The 13,844-nt window shown below is 38.0% G+C and overlaps 3 non-coding genes across 3 annotated transcripts; 2 read left to right on the top strand and 1 right to left on the bottom strand.

Moving 5' to 3' along the window:
- The first annotated feature begins 4,442 nt into the window (after positions 1-4,442).
- Positions 4,443-4,515, top strand: Trnav-uac. The gene has a single exon. It is a non-coding gene; the product is annotated as a tRNA-Val (tRNA).
- A 4,165-nt stretch (positions 4,516-8,680) lies between these two features.
- Positions 8,681-8,753, bottom strand: Trnae-uuc. Its single transcript has one exon. It is a non-coding gene; the product is annotated as a tRNA-Glu (tRNA).
- A 2,349-nt stretch (positions 8,754-11,102) lies between these two features.
- Trnat-agu lies at positions 11,103-11,176 on the top strand. The gene has a single exon. It is a non-coding gene; the product is annotated as a tRNA-Thr (tRNA).
- Positions 11,177-13,844: the final 2,668 nt, after the last annotated feature.

The raw sequence follows: 13,844 nt of genomic DNA, 5'->3' as shown, positions 1-13,844 counted from the left end.
ATAATATTGGTCATGGGATACTCATCCCAACTTACCTGTCCGGTAGTTGTGGTATGGTATACGGGTATGCGACCCCGGCTTCCCTAGCTATTACTGTCCTATCCCTTGCACTCCTGGGTGGTAATATCCTACATTTCCTATTTTTCCCACTCTAACTTACCAATCTTCCTTGTTCACACCACCTATCCTTTCCCTTTCCCTATTCCTACCCTCCCCGCCAATCCAACGTCTGCCGCGCGGATGGATGCATGGCTAGGGGCAAGCCTAGTCGTAAGCGTGCCATATTGCCCTGGGACCGGGCGACCCAGAATAAGGCCAGCCTTACCCTGGCATGCGGGGCTCTGCCAGGGTGGACAAACTTTTCCCTAGCTACTCGTGGGAACGCAATGGATAACCGAAAAAATTTTATTCACAAAAATGGCGGCGGTGTGGTTCGCCACCCATCACGTCTCGTTTCTCGCGGGGGCGAAAAGCGGCCCATGGAGAGCCGCTTTGCTACGTTGAATGTAAGAGGAGGAATGGATGGTAAGGTAGATGAAGTATGTCAGATGATGGATGAAAGATTCATAGATATTTTGTGCGTGAATGAAACCAAGAGGAAAGGGTGTGACACCACGGTACATGGACCCTACACGGCATACTGGTCGGGAGTCCCCCAAACCAGCCGAGCCTGTCAGGGAGTTGGTGTGATCCTTTCCTCTCGAATGGTTGAATGTGTGATGGAGCATGAATGTGTAAGCCCAAGACTCCTCTGGATTAGGTTGAAAGTCGGACTCACTCGCTTGTTTATCCTTGGGGTCTATGCACCGACGGATCTGCGCGGAGGTGGGTCATTAAAAGACCAACAAGAGAGAGAGGAATTTTGGGATAGCATGAGAGAGGTCTTGAATAAATGCGGAGAAAATGAACGGATCGTAATGTTAGGGGACTTTAATGGGTGGGTTGGAGTAAAGCGTGATGGGTATGAAAGAGTTCTGGGTACGTTTGGGGACGAAAGAGTGAATGACAATGGGAGAAGTCTGCTTGAAGTATGCTTGGAATGGAATCTTTGCGTGGTCAACACAATGTTTGAACACAAAAAGATCCATTTGTATACAAGAGATGAGGGTGAGTCTAGAAGTATGATTGATTTTGTAATTGTGGATGAAAGACTGAGAAAGAAAGTGCTTGACACTCGGGCATACCGCGATGTTGGTCTCGACACAGACCACTTCCTGGTCATAGCCCGAATACGTGGCCTCTTTAAACGATGGCGCCACCGAGGGGCCGAGCCTACGAGTGTTTTAGCCAGAATAAAAGTGGAAAATCTACAAGGAAAAGAAAAGAAAGATGAGTATGTAGAGAAACTGAAAGAAAGTTTTAAAGGCATAGAAGAGATAGGTGTGATTGAGAATTTGTGGGAGACTTTTAAGAAAGGGGTCGTGAATAGTGCTATTGAGGTGTGCGGGGTAGCTAAAAGAAGGAAAGGAAGAAAGAACTATAATGTGTGGATGGATAAAGATGTACAAAAGGCTGTGCAAGAAAAGAAGAAAGCGTGGTTGGATTGGTTAGCAACAAAAGCTAACCAAAAGGTTCAAAAGGCAACGGATGACGAGGTAAAGGAAGCAAGAACGAAGTATAAAAGATTGAAATCAGTAGCGAAAGAAGTTGTGTCTAGAAAGAAAGAAGAACGAAAGGATGATTTTGATAGGAGGCTCACTGAAGATTTCCAGTCAAACATTAAGTTTTTCTGGAAATCCATCAAAACAGCCAGAGGAAAAATTTCTCCCTCGGAGCTGAGCACAATCAGGAGTCAAGATGGGAGCGTTATAAATGGAGAAGAATGTGCGTTAAAGAGATGGAAAGAGTATTTTGAAAGTGTGTTTGAAAGAGAGGAAGTGCAGGTACAACATCCGGCACCTTCCATTGAGAGTAGTATAAATGTCGATGAAAGTGAGATAAGCATGGATGAAATAGTTAAAGCGCTGAAAAGTATGAGATTAGGTAAGGCTGCAGGGTATGACAGGATCACCGTCGAGATGCTGAGGGCTGGACAGGGTATAGTGGCTAGCCAGCTGTACTGCCTTTTCAATTTGTGCTGGCGAAATGGGCAAGTACCGGAAGACTGGTGCAAAGCCGTAATCGTGCCGTTGTATAAGGGAAAAGGGTCACGGCAGGACTGCATAAATTACCGCGGTATAAGCCTTCTTAGCGTCGTCGGTAAATTGTATGCGAAAGTGTTGATTGAAAGGGTTGTGAATGAAACAGATGAAAAAGTATGGGATGCACAAGCGGGATTTAGAAAGGGAATGGGATGTACGGATCAGGTCTTTTCCTTGCGGTGCATAGCCGAAAAGTTTTTAGCAAAAAACAAAAAGGTCTATTGCGCGTTCGTGGATCTGGAAAAGGCCTATGATAGAGTGGTGAGGAATGAATTGTGGTCAGCATTGTCCGCGTACGGTGTGAGCGGCGCACTCATGCGAGCACTACAATCTCTTTATAGGGATTCTAGTGCTTGTTTGAGGATAAACGGGGCATACACTGAATGGTTTAATATCGAAAAAGGTGTTAGACAGGGATGTGTAGCGTCACCGTGGCTGTTTAACTTGTTCATGGACAATTGCTTGACAGAGTTAAAAGAGAATGAAAGTGGGTTGAGAATGGGTGAGTTACTCGTCAAATGTCTTCTCTATGCTGATGACCAAGTACTACTTGCGTCCTCGGCCGAGGAGTTGCAGGAGATGGTAACTGCTATGAGTGGAGCTTTTGTTAGAAAGGGAATGAAGATGAATGTAAAGAAGACGAAAGTGATGGTGTTTGAAAGAGATGAGGTAGTGACAGACTGTAATATCGTGATTGGAGATGAACAAATTGAACAGGTGAATGAGTTTGTGTATCTGGGTTCGAAGTTTACAAGAGATGGAAAGTGTGAGAGTGATATTGAAAGAAGAGTGAATGCAGGAAACATGGTGAACGGAGCTTTGAACTCCTTTATGAGCAGTCGGAAGGTGTCTAAAAAGGCTCGTTTGGCTGTGCATGAGGGGGTGTTGCTTCCGACACTCATGTACGGAAGTGAAAGTTGGGTATGGCAGAAGAGACATGAAAGCAGAATAAATGCAGTTGAGATGAGAGCGTTAAGAAGTATGATAGGAGTTAAACTGAGTGACAGGATGAGAAATAGTGAGATAAAGAAACGGTGTGGTCTGAAAGAAGATGTAGTGACAAAAATTGAGAAAGGTATGCTGAGATGGTTTGGTCATGTCGAGAGAATGAATGAAGAACGACTGACGAAAAAAGTGTATAAGGCGAGTGTGAGTGGAAGTGTTGGAAGGGGTAGACCTAGGCGGACATTTCAAGACCAAATCGGGGACGTCTTGAAAAAAGGCCAGGTCAAGAGTTTCCTAAACCGACGAGCATGTATGAAGGGAATAATGAAAGTGGATGAAGCGAAACAAGTATGTAAGGATCGTAGCAAGTGGAAAGAAGTGGTCTCTGCCTACCCCTACGAGAAAGAGGCGTGATTATATGTATGTATGTATGTATATAATATTAAATTGACGTGTTTATATGTATATTGAAGAGTAAGAATTTTATTTTGATATTTTGTAGATATATTTTTTGAATGTGTAATAAATAACGTTATTACTTTGAATTATTATTTTAGATGAGAATATTTAAGTATGTTTATAAATAATATTAGAATTTAATTAACAGTCGTAGTTGTGTTTGCTCGCAAAAGAAAAAAAACCCGACTTCAATTACATCAACAAGTAATACAACGTAAGTAGACGAAAATAATTAACAAACGCATTAGTCGTCATTACGATTTTTGGGGGTTTCCCTCGATTTCTCTGGGACCTCATCACCAGATCTTGGTTTCCTTATCATGGTACCAAACTAGGGATATCCCCTTTCCAACAAAAAAAGAATTATCAAAATCGGTATATCCAGTAGAAAGTTATGCGGTATAATACAACGTAGGTCGACGAAAAAAGCGTCAAGTAAAAACGCATTATTAGATATAATTTGAAAAATTGTTGTTAGATCTCAAAGAAATTTAAATGGGACCAATCGACACACACCACCTTTCGATTAAAAAAAAATGTCGAAATCGCTTTCTCATCGGCTCATCTGATGGTTAGCGATTACCGTGGCTTATAGATGTCTGCAATCCCAGAAGTATCGCAAGCGCGTTGCCGACCGAAAGATATTAATTAGAAAATTTAGGGTTGTATTTATTTTTCAACGCCAAAACACAATAAAATAAAGAATAAATAATTTATCTAAAAATTAAAAAGAAATTAGGGGTGGACTATCCTCAACATTTAGGGGGATGAAAAATAGATGTTGTTCGATCCTCAGACCTACCCGATATATTATTGTATTAGGAAGTCACTGAGTGAAGAACTATTCCCTTTCAATATTTCCCATTGTGTTTAGAAAATTAGGATGTACATCGACATGATTCCGTGGTGTAGTTGGTATCACATCTGCGTTACGCGCAGGAGGTCGCCAGTTCGATCCTGGCCGGAATCATGTCGTTTTTGTTTTGTATTCATTATTACTAATAAAACTTTATGCTATAAAATATGTTCTAATATTTACTCATTGCGTCATTTACGTTTTTAACATTATTAATACTTTTTTAAATACATAACTAGGTTTATAATATTTTGAGATTTTGTAAATAATTTTTATAGTAATTTTTAAACTTCAGGATGCTTTTAGCATCTTTAATAATTTATACACTTTTAAATCTTTAATTAGTAATGCTTTAACTTAAAAAAAAACAGTTTTTAGTGAAACAGTCATAGCTACATGTTTTATTTAATTCTTAGAAATAGTAACAGTAGTTGACAAAAAAGATTTCAGCTTTCAAAAAAGAATAAGGGAGAAAAAGGGTACGAACTGAGAGGCATGCTTAGTGAGATTGTGCTTTATTTTTATGAATCTCGAGTCGACTCTTTCCTATTGTTATATTATTATTTTATAAAAAAATTATTAAATTCAAATTTTTAATATGCGGTTTTCGTGACAGATCACGTCAAATATTAGTAGTTCGTATGGAAGAAACAAGAAAATAATAGACTAAACATCTAGGAATTTGATTTTTTTTCGTGCTTACGTATAGGTACTATTTTTATTATTCATTTCGATCCGTAGTCTCTAAGTGCCATAATTGTGTTTGCAGGCAAACGAAAAAAAACCGACTTCAATTATATCGACAAGTGTTATACGGATTTTCGAGGATTTCCTCCGATGTCTCTGGAATCCCATCATCAGATCCTGGTTTCCTTATCATGGTATCACACTTGGGATATCTCCTTTCCAACAAAAAAATAATTATCTAAATCGGTTTATAAACGACGAAGTTATCCCCGAACATACATAATATATGTATATATATATTACATTGACATAATGGAGTAACCTCCTTTTTTTGAAGTCGGTTAAAAGTAATTTATACCGTGGCGCCAGAAAATATTGTTATATAAAATAACTAGGATTTATAAATACTTAAAATTAAATATTATAACGATTTTTACACGAATTTTTTAATAAGGATAATATTCACATATAAAAATTAATATTAAAATATAGATTTATTCTAATACACTTTTATAAGTGGTTTAAAATATTTAATAGGAAATTTAATTCTCTTAAGAATGTAACACCGGCATCCTTTTCAAAAGATCCGGCAGTTATATATTATATTATATATTATATAGTTATACGTGCATTGTAACAAAAATCTAATACACAATAAGGTAAATAAAAAATAAATTTTAGGTATATAATTATGTATCCTTTGAGAGATTTATAGTAAACATTATACATAATATGTAAAGCTTCTCTTTGATCTCATACCTATTTGACTCAAGACGGTATCGACGATATAAAAGTTTTGGATCTATTATTCTTTTTACCGTAAAATATTTATGAGATATTTGTATTTGATAATAAACATGAATCTAAGAGTAGTTTAATAATAGATTAGAAACAGGTCCTAATAGTCTTCTACTTCTTGCTGTTGAAGTCTATCCGTAACTTTGCAGGATAAACTTATCCACTACCGGCGTAACCGGACCTTAAAAAAATTAAAATAATTCTGCAAATGCCGCTTTCGGACGCTCGCAAAAACCACTATAGGAACTAATTTTGACGACTGAAGGTACCTTATCCCTATTTATATAAATCATTAAGCGTACATTAAATTATAAACTTAATATATTCTTTTTAATTAATATATGAGCATTAATTAATATTAAAATAATTATGAAACAATTTAATTTATATGAAGTAAAAAATTATTGATGTACCATTGACTGTTCATATAAGCTAACATAATAATTATTTATTATAATGATATAAATAAATTATACGAATATATCATATACAAAAATATAGTGGCTTTCAAATTGTTTTATTCGTGCTGGTAGATACGTAAAAAGCTACAATATAATATTATTTTCAAATAAGGCGAGTAGCTCCGTATCCCGTTTAAGTCACTACCAGCAGCGCGTATGCACCACCTACCGCGTGCGGTAGCATGTCTTTTCTGTATTATTTTGTATTGGCAATGCTGTCAAACAGAATTAGTAAAGTTTTGACGTTTCAGCTAAATTAAAATTGAACCCTGATTCGCAATAACGTAATAATTTGCTACAGTTTCATGTTTGAGATAGAAATATTGGCTTTCGGTTGAATAGCTTGTTGTAAAAGCTACATGACAGAATTGTGTTTGCTAGCAAACGAAAAAACCAACTTCAATTACATCGATAAGTAATACAATGTAAGTAGACGAAAAAAATTAACAAACACACTAGTCGCCACTACCATTTTCGAAGGTTCCTCTAGATTTCTCTGGGATGCCATCATCAGATCCTGATTTTCTTATCACGGTATCACCCTTGGGATATCTTCTTTCTAACAAAAAAAGAATCGTCAAAATCGGTTCATAAACGATGAAGTTATCCGCAAACACACATAAAAAAGATATATACGGCCGAATTGAGAAACCTCCTCCTTTTTTGAGTCGATTAATAATACGATATTGACGTATTTTATGCGACAAATACTAATGTGATATTAGTTCATTTGTTTGCAAGTTTACATGAGCCAGTTTGGGAAAACAATTCTCATGGCGCTGCCTCGTGTGCCATGTGATTTTTTTTAGCAGTTTTCTGACCCCCAATCCGGGGAGGCTTGCTCCCAAAATGTGTTTAAGGTGAGATTTTCGACTACCTAAAAATCACGTGTATTTTTTTTTTGTGGAAAATAAATTAATAAGTAGAAGTGGCAGTGGGCCACCTGTGTCGCAGGACCGATGGCCGTTCGAGCAGACCGCGCCTTACCAAATGCAGTGTGGAATCAATCTTATCTTGTCAGATCTCAATAAAATTTAAATAGGACTAGTTGAAAAGGGCTACCTTTCGATTAAAAGTCACTTTTTATTATTCAAAGACTTACGCCCAATTAAAAAACTCTCTAAGGCTTAAATTTATTGATTAAGGTTACAAATTACGAGCTTAGCGAAAACATTATAGTTTACTGCAAGGCAATTCTAGTTCCGAGGCTATAAGAACTTTTGCGCAAAACGAAAACTTCAAAGTGACGTCGAAACACTAGCAAATATACCTCCATTTAGTGCCTTTTAAAAAGGCTTTCATTAAATCACTAGGAAAGTTTGAAAGAATTTTATTGATGACTTAAGTAACAAAGATGTCGTATGCAATTTGGTTCCTTTAGAAATAGGAACAAGAAGCGACGTTTAGTCGTATCTAATGCTGGACAATGTTATTGATGGTACAATGCCGTACGCACTTAAAGCGAGATATATTCTAACATAGTTTTATAAGATCATTGTTACTAACACTTTTTATGGACAACTTTTGTCTGAAAGTAATGAATATTATCTATATATTAATACGTGAAGAAAAAACTTTATACCCCTTTTTACGAAAATTGCGCGGACGGAGAGGTATGATATTTCGCACACTTATAGTTTATATAGAGAAGGAGTGCAGAATGCTAATTTTTTTTTAAATTATGCATAAAATACATATTATCAATTAAAAACGTATTTTGACACTGCATTTATATTCTTTTGTTTATTGTCCAAGTCTGTATTATGTCTCCTGCTTCCTCGTCAATAGATGTCACTGTGCACTTTTAAATCGCGCTGACGACTTGTTCACGTACTGACGACTTGTATATATACTGAAAATATTCTGATGAACTCATACTTTCCTACGTAACCTGTTATTCAACCATGTCATAGAATTATTAAAAATGGGTCGATTAAAGAAGTCGTCTCATGTCAGTCTTAAATATAATTAATATTAAAATAAAATTACAAACTCATAGTTTATTATAATCCCGGTGGACGTCTACTAATGATAAAGTAGGTACATCAATTTTCATGTTTCACGTTTGTAGTATAAAGCACTAAGGAAGGTTGATTTGATTGATAATAATAAAAAAAAAAAACAATAAACAACAAGAATATATATTTAAAATCTCAGAATCAACTATATAATAAATAAAACCATTCTTTATTTCAGTGGAGTTGCACAGTGTATTTAAAAAAAGTATTAATTAATGTATGTTAAAAACGTAAATGACGCAATGAGTAAATATTAGAACATATTTTATAGCATAAAGTTTTATTAGTAATAATGAATACAAAATAAAAACGACATGATTCCGGCCAGGATCGAACTGGCGACCTCCTGCGCGAAACGCAGTTGTGATACCAACTACACCACGGAATCATGTCAATGAACATCCTAATTTTGTATACAGAATGGGAAATATTGAAAGGGAATGAAAGTGACTAAGTGGAACTATATTCAAGCCTTCAAGGAGTTACTATATAACTCTCTCTCTTTCTATCTTCACTTATATCTCCCTCTCAACTTCCGTTCGCCTCGATCACACTTTTCTTCTCACTCTCGTCACGCATTCACCAACTTACTACCTTAGTCAAGCACGCGTAAAGAACTTTTGATAACCTCCTCCTTTTTTTGAAGTCGGGAAATAAACTTCCAGAAAATTAACACTGATTTTGGTATAACCTTAATACCGAATGATAATATTTTGAGAACAATTTTAAATGTGGAATAATATATCTAATATATAAATTCTCGTGTCGCGGTGTTTGTAGTTAAACTCCTCCGAAACGGCTTGACCGATTCTCATGAAATTTTGTGTGCATATCGGGTAGGTCTGAGGATCGAACAACATCTATTTTTCATCCCCCTAAATATTAAGGGTAGTCCACCCCTAATTTCTTTTTAATTTTTAGATAAATTATATATTCTTTATTTTATTATGATTTGGCGTTGAAAAATAAATACAACCCTTAATTTTCTGATTAATATCTTTCGGTCGGCAACGCGCTTGCGATACTTCTGGGGTTGCAGACATCTATAAGCCACGGTAATCGCTAACCATCAGGTGAGCCGTACGCTTGTCCGACTTCCAAAAAAGGAGGAGGTTCTCAATTCGACTGTTTTTTTTTTTATGTATGTTACATCAGAACTTTTGACCGGGTGGACCGATTTCGACAAATTTTTTTTTCATCGAAAGGTGGTGTGTGTCAATTGGTCCCATTTAAATTTATTTGAGATCTAACAACTACTTTGCTACTACTACTTACTACTACTCCCGATCAGTGGAAAGAGGCGACCGTAATAGGAATCCCCAAACCTGGAATATCCAGGAACCTCCCTTCGAGCTATCGACCCATTAGTCTTCTCAATACCCTCGGTAAGGTGTATGAGAAAATTATTCACACCCGCCTCAAGGCTGCCACGCAACAAATGCGTTCTCCGCTCATTGACGAGCAATTCGGGTTTCCAGCTCATCACTCCTCGGTTCACCAGGTGCACCGCTTAACGGAGCACATCCTAAAAGGTTTCGCCACATCCCGTACTCACACCACGGGGGCTCTATTCTTCGATGTCGCTAAGGCATTCGACAAAGTCTGGCATAACGGCTTGATATACAAGCTCTATCAACTAGAACTGCCAGATAATCTCGTGCGCATCATACGAGTCTTCTTGTCTAATCGCACCTTTCGATATCGGGTCAACGGCACTCTGTCTTCGCCCCGTCCTATCCGCGCCGGAGTCCCTCAGGGCTCGGTGCTCTCGCCACTTCTATATTCGTTGTACACGAATGACATCCCAATTCCAAAGAACAAAGCCACCAAGCTGGCCCTATTCGCCGATGATACGGCCATTTACACGACCGGTACCTCTGTCGAGGCTATAACTTCTCGACTCCAATCCGCGGCCACCGTCCTCGACGAATGGTTTAGGAAATGGAGAATCGAAGTAAATCCCGAAAAGAGTGCAGCAGTGCACTTTGTTAAGCACACCAGGCGCGTCTTCTGGACGAAAGGTCGACCCGGGACCATTACCCTAGAAACAAAGTACCTAGGCGTCATTCTCGACAGTAAACTTTCGTTCAAAGCCCATATCAACCGGGTCCGAAACAGTGCAGCGTTCATACTAGGTCGATTGCACACGCTGCTATGCGGGAGGAGTAGAATGTCTCTTAGAAATAAGACGACATTATACAAGGCCTGCGTACGACCTATTATGACCTACGCGTGCCCTGTCTTCGCTCATGTGGAGCCAACCCTCATCCATAGGCTCCAAATCATTCAGAACAAGTTTCTACGCACTGCCACGTACTCGCCGTGGTACGTGCGTAATGTCGACTTACATCGCGACCTTAAGATCGATTCAATCGCGAAGCACCTCAAAATAGTCGCTACAGCGTATTTTGAGAGAGCGCGCAATCACCCAAATCCTCTCGTAGCAGAGGCTTGCAAATACGTAGGTAGAGGAAACTTACAGACCGTACAAAGACGTCCCATGCACGTCTTAACCGACCCTGACGATAGGATCACGGCGCTTAACGCCATATACACCACCACACACAAGACACACAACACCGCCTCCGCCGGCGAGGGCGAGGTCCCCGCGTTCGCGTCGTTCGCGTGACATACATATTACAAAAATCACATAGTTGTCAACAAGTATACTTGTCTACAAAATAATTATATTTTTGTTAGTAATCACATGTTTGTTAATTTCAACTTTCCGATCATCGGCGCCGTGGCTTAGTTGGTTAAAGCGCCTGTCTAGTAAACAGGAGATCACGAGTTCGAATCTCGTCGGGGCCTTATCTGATACTATTTTTATTTTCTTTTTATATATAAATAAATACATTTTTTATTCTATTAGCAATTATTTCAATTATAAAATTAAAGTAAATGAAATTAAATTTATATATTGATTACTATTTTTATTTCGTAATTTTGTATAATAAAATATATTTATGTCGTGTATTCTCGTATTATTAATTCAACATTTTATAGTAAGTATTGGTTTTTAGAAAATATAATATTTTTGCTAACAATATTTTGCAATAAATATAAGTGAGTATATGCAAATACACGTGAGACTGCTTTTATATAATTGTGTTTGCAGGCAAAAGAAAAAAAAACCGACTTCAATTACATCGACAAGTAATACGACATAGGTAGACGAAAAAATAGTAACAAGTTTTTTTGTTAAAATAGGAACAGCAAAATGTTTTGCCGATTCGTATCTGCGTAATCCGCTTTTCGAATTGGCGGTAGTTGCACATTAAATATAAATAATTTATTAATAACAAATGTAAGTTTTAATTTCCATAGTGACAATTCGAAAGCGATTCTGAAGCCAACTTAGATGAAGTTATATTTTCGATTTGCTTTTGGTCCTATAGGAAAAGGCCTATGCTCAGGCGTTTATAGGTTACAAGCAGTTGCCTGCGGCTTCACTCGTGTATAAATTGATAATATTTACAAAGAGGGGTTAAACTAATTTATAATTATTATATTTCAACAATCTATGACCCAAACTACAGTCACTCTCGATCACGCTTCATGGAAAATTCGTGCGAAAAATGTCCAAAAACAAAACTTGAGGCCTTTTAAATAATATGCTTTTATTATTATTATCTTCAAAAATATCTTGCTTTAAATTATCCTAGAACGCTTAACACTTTGACCGATATCGGCTAAATTTCAGTTAATTTAGCCTCTTGAAGTCCACTGCTGGACATAGGCCTCCCCAAGTTTGCACCTGACATCCCGTTTTTCCGCAATCCTCACCCAGTCTACACCGGTAATCTTACGTAGATCATCAGTCCAACGGGCCGGAGGACGTCCCACACTGCATTTGTCAAGACGCGGTCTCCACTCCAGGACCCGTCTGCTCCAACGGCCATCGGTCTTGCGACACAGATGACCAGACCGCTGCCACTTAAACTTGCTAGTTCGACTAAATTTGGTAAGGTTTTATTATATCTACTAGCGACATCTGCCCATCCATATTTTTTTTTACACGATACGTAATCATCAACATATCACATACTAAAACCTTCTCCGAAAATATAATATATTTGTAATATCTTATTTTCATAGTATCTAGAAATTAACGAGGACACAGACGCAATTTAAACATTTCTACACAGGTTCGTTCAAAACCAGAACGGAAAATAGCTAGCCATTACAATTATTACCATCAACTTCCGCAGTTTACGTGAGAGGTAGTTATGGTAATTAAATAATTTTTGCACTTAATGCTTGACCGGTTATTTCTCTGAAAATAACCTACAGACAGTAGCGTTTTTTAATATTCAGCGCCCCGTACCAATAAAATATGAAGCCCCCAAAATTTTCGAGACAATTTTTTAGGCCGCCCAATAACATACATTGAAAATATTTTTAGATAACTTTCTTACATCCCTAGTACGTTTATTCGTCATGGCTCTTAGGGTAAATACGCTCATGTCTACATCAACATTTCAATATCCAACCTACAAGATAATGTCGTAAGTTTAATAATTAGGTCATAAAGAGCATCACAACACAACCAAGGTCTTACTTAGAAGCCCATTTAAAACATAGATACCTATACAAAATACACAAATTAAACAATTCAGCCTGTAACATCCCACGGCTGGGCATAGGCCTCTTTCTCCATGTAGGAGAAGGATCGGAGCTTAATCCACCACGCTGCTCCACTGCAGGTTGGCGGATATATTCCCTAGCACCAGTAACGATCACTATCACGTGTCTGTTATAACAACCGGGACCGACAGCATAACGTGCTTTCCGAGGCACGGTGGGGAGACAAGGAAAGGCAACAAAATATATAACAATAATATGCATGTCAATTACAAGTGTACATAATATTTATATACTAATAGAAAGAAAAATCATATTTAATTAAAATCACATCACAAGATAAATTGGTGTCCTCTGTTCGTATCGGTACAGTAATTATTTATCGTACTGTCTGTTGTTTTACAGGATTTCACACCAATATTGTTCATAATACGGACGTTATACCGTACCATATTATATAATGTTACTAATTTATTTTGGTGCGTAATTACTCTTTTTTTTTTGCTAGGCGTTGTCGTTTATTAGCGCGGTCCTTGTGACGTGTGTTTTGCGTGGGGGCCATTGGTGGGGATTAGGTGAGTAGGGTTTAACTCATGAGTATATAAGCGCTTGTGGCGAGTGGCTCCTTCTTTATCTTCGTCTCCAGCAACGGCCAAGTTCAGGGTGAGATTTGTTGGGGTCCTTGGCGAGGCGATCACGAGCGGTGTCGGATGCTTCTGGTGTGACCACGTGGCGAGACATTTTGCCCAACGTTCCCGGTTCTAATGTTGTCGACCCTGCGGCAGCCGAAGACGCTTGATTCACGTCGCCAGGAATCGTGGGGAGCTGCGTGAGCTTAACCACGAGGTGCAAGGTGCTGCGGGCGGTGCCACGTGGTGCTTCGGAGAATGATCGG

This window comes from Melitaea cinxia, chromosome Z (genome assembly GCF_905220565.1).
Source record: "Melitaea cinxia chromosome Z, ilMelCinx1.1, whole genome shotgun sequence".
Classification (NCBI taxonomy): Eukaryota; Metazoa; Arthropoda; class Insecta; order Lepidoptera; family Nymphalidae; genus Melitaea; species Melitaea cinxia.
The sequence above is the reverse complement of the archived record's forward strand: the minus strand, read 5'-3'. Positions and strand labels throughout refer to the sequence as shown.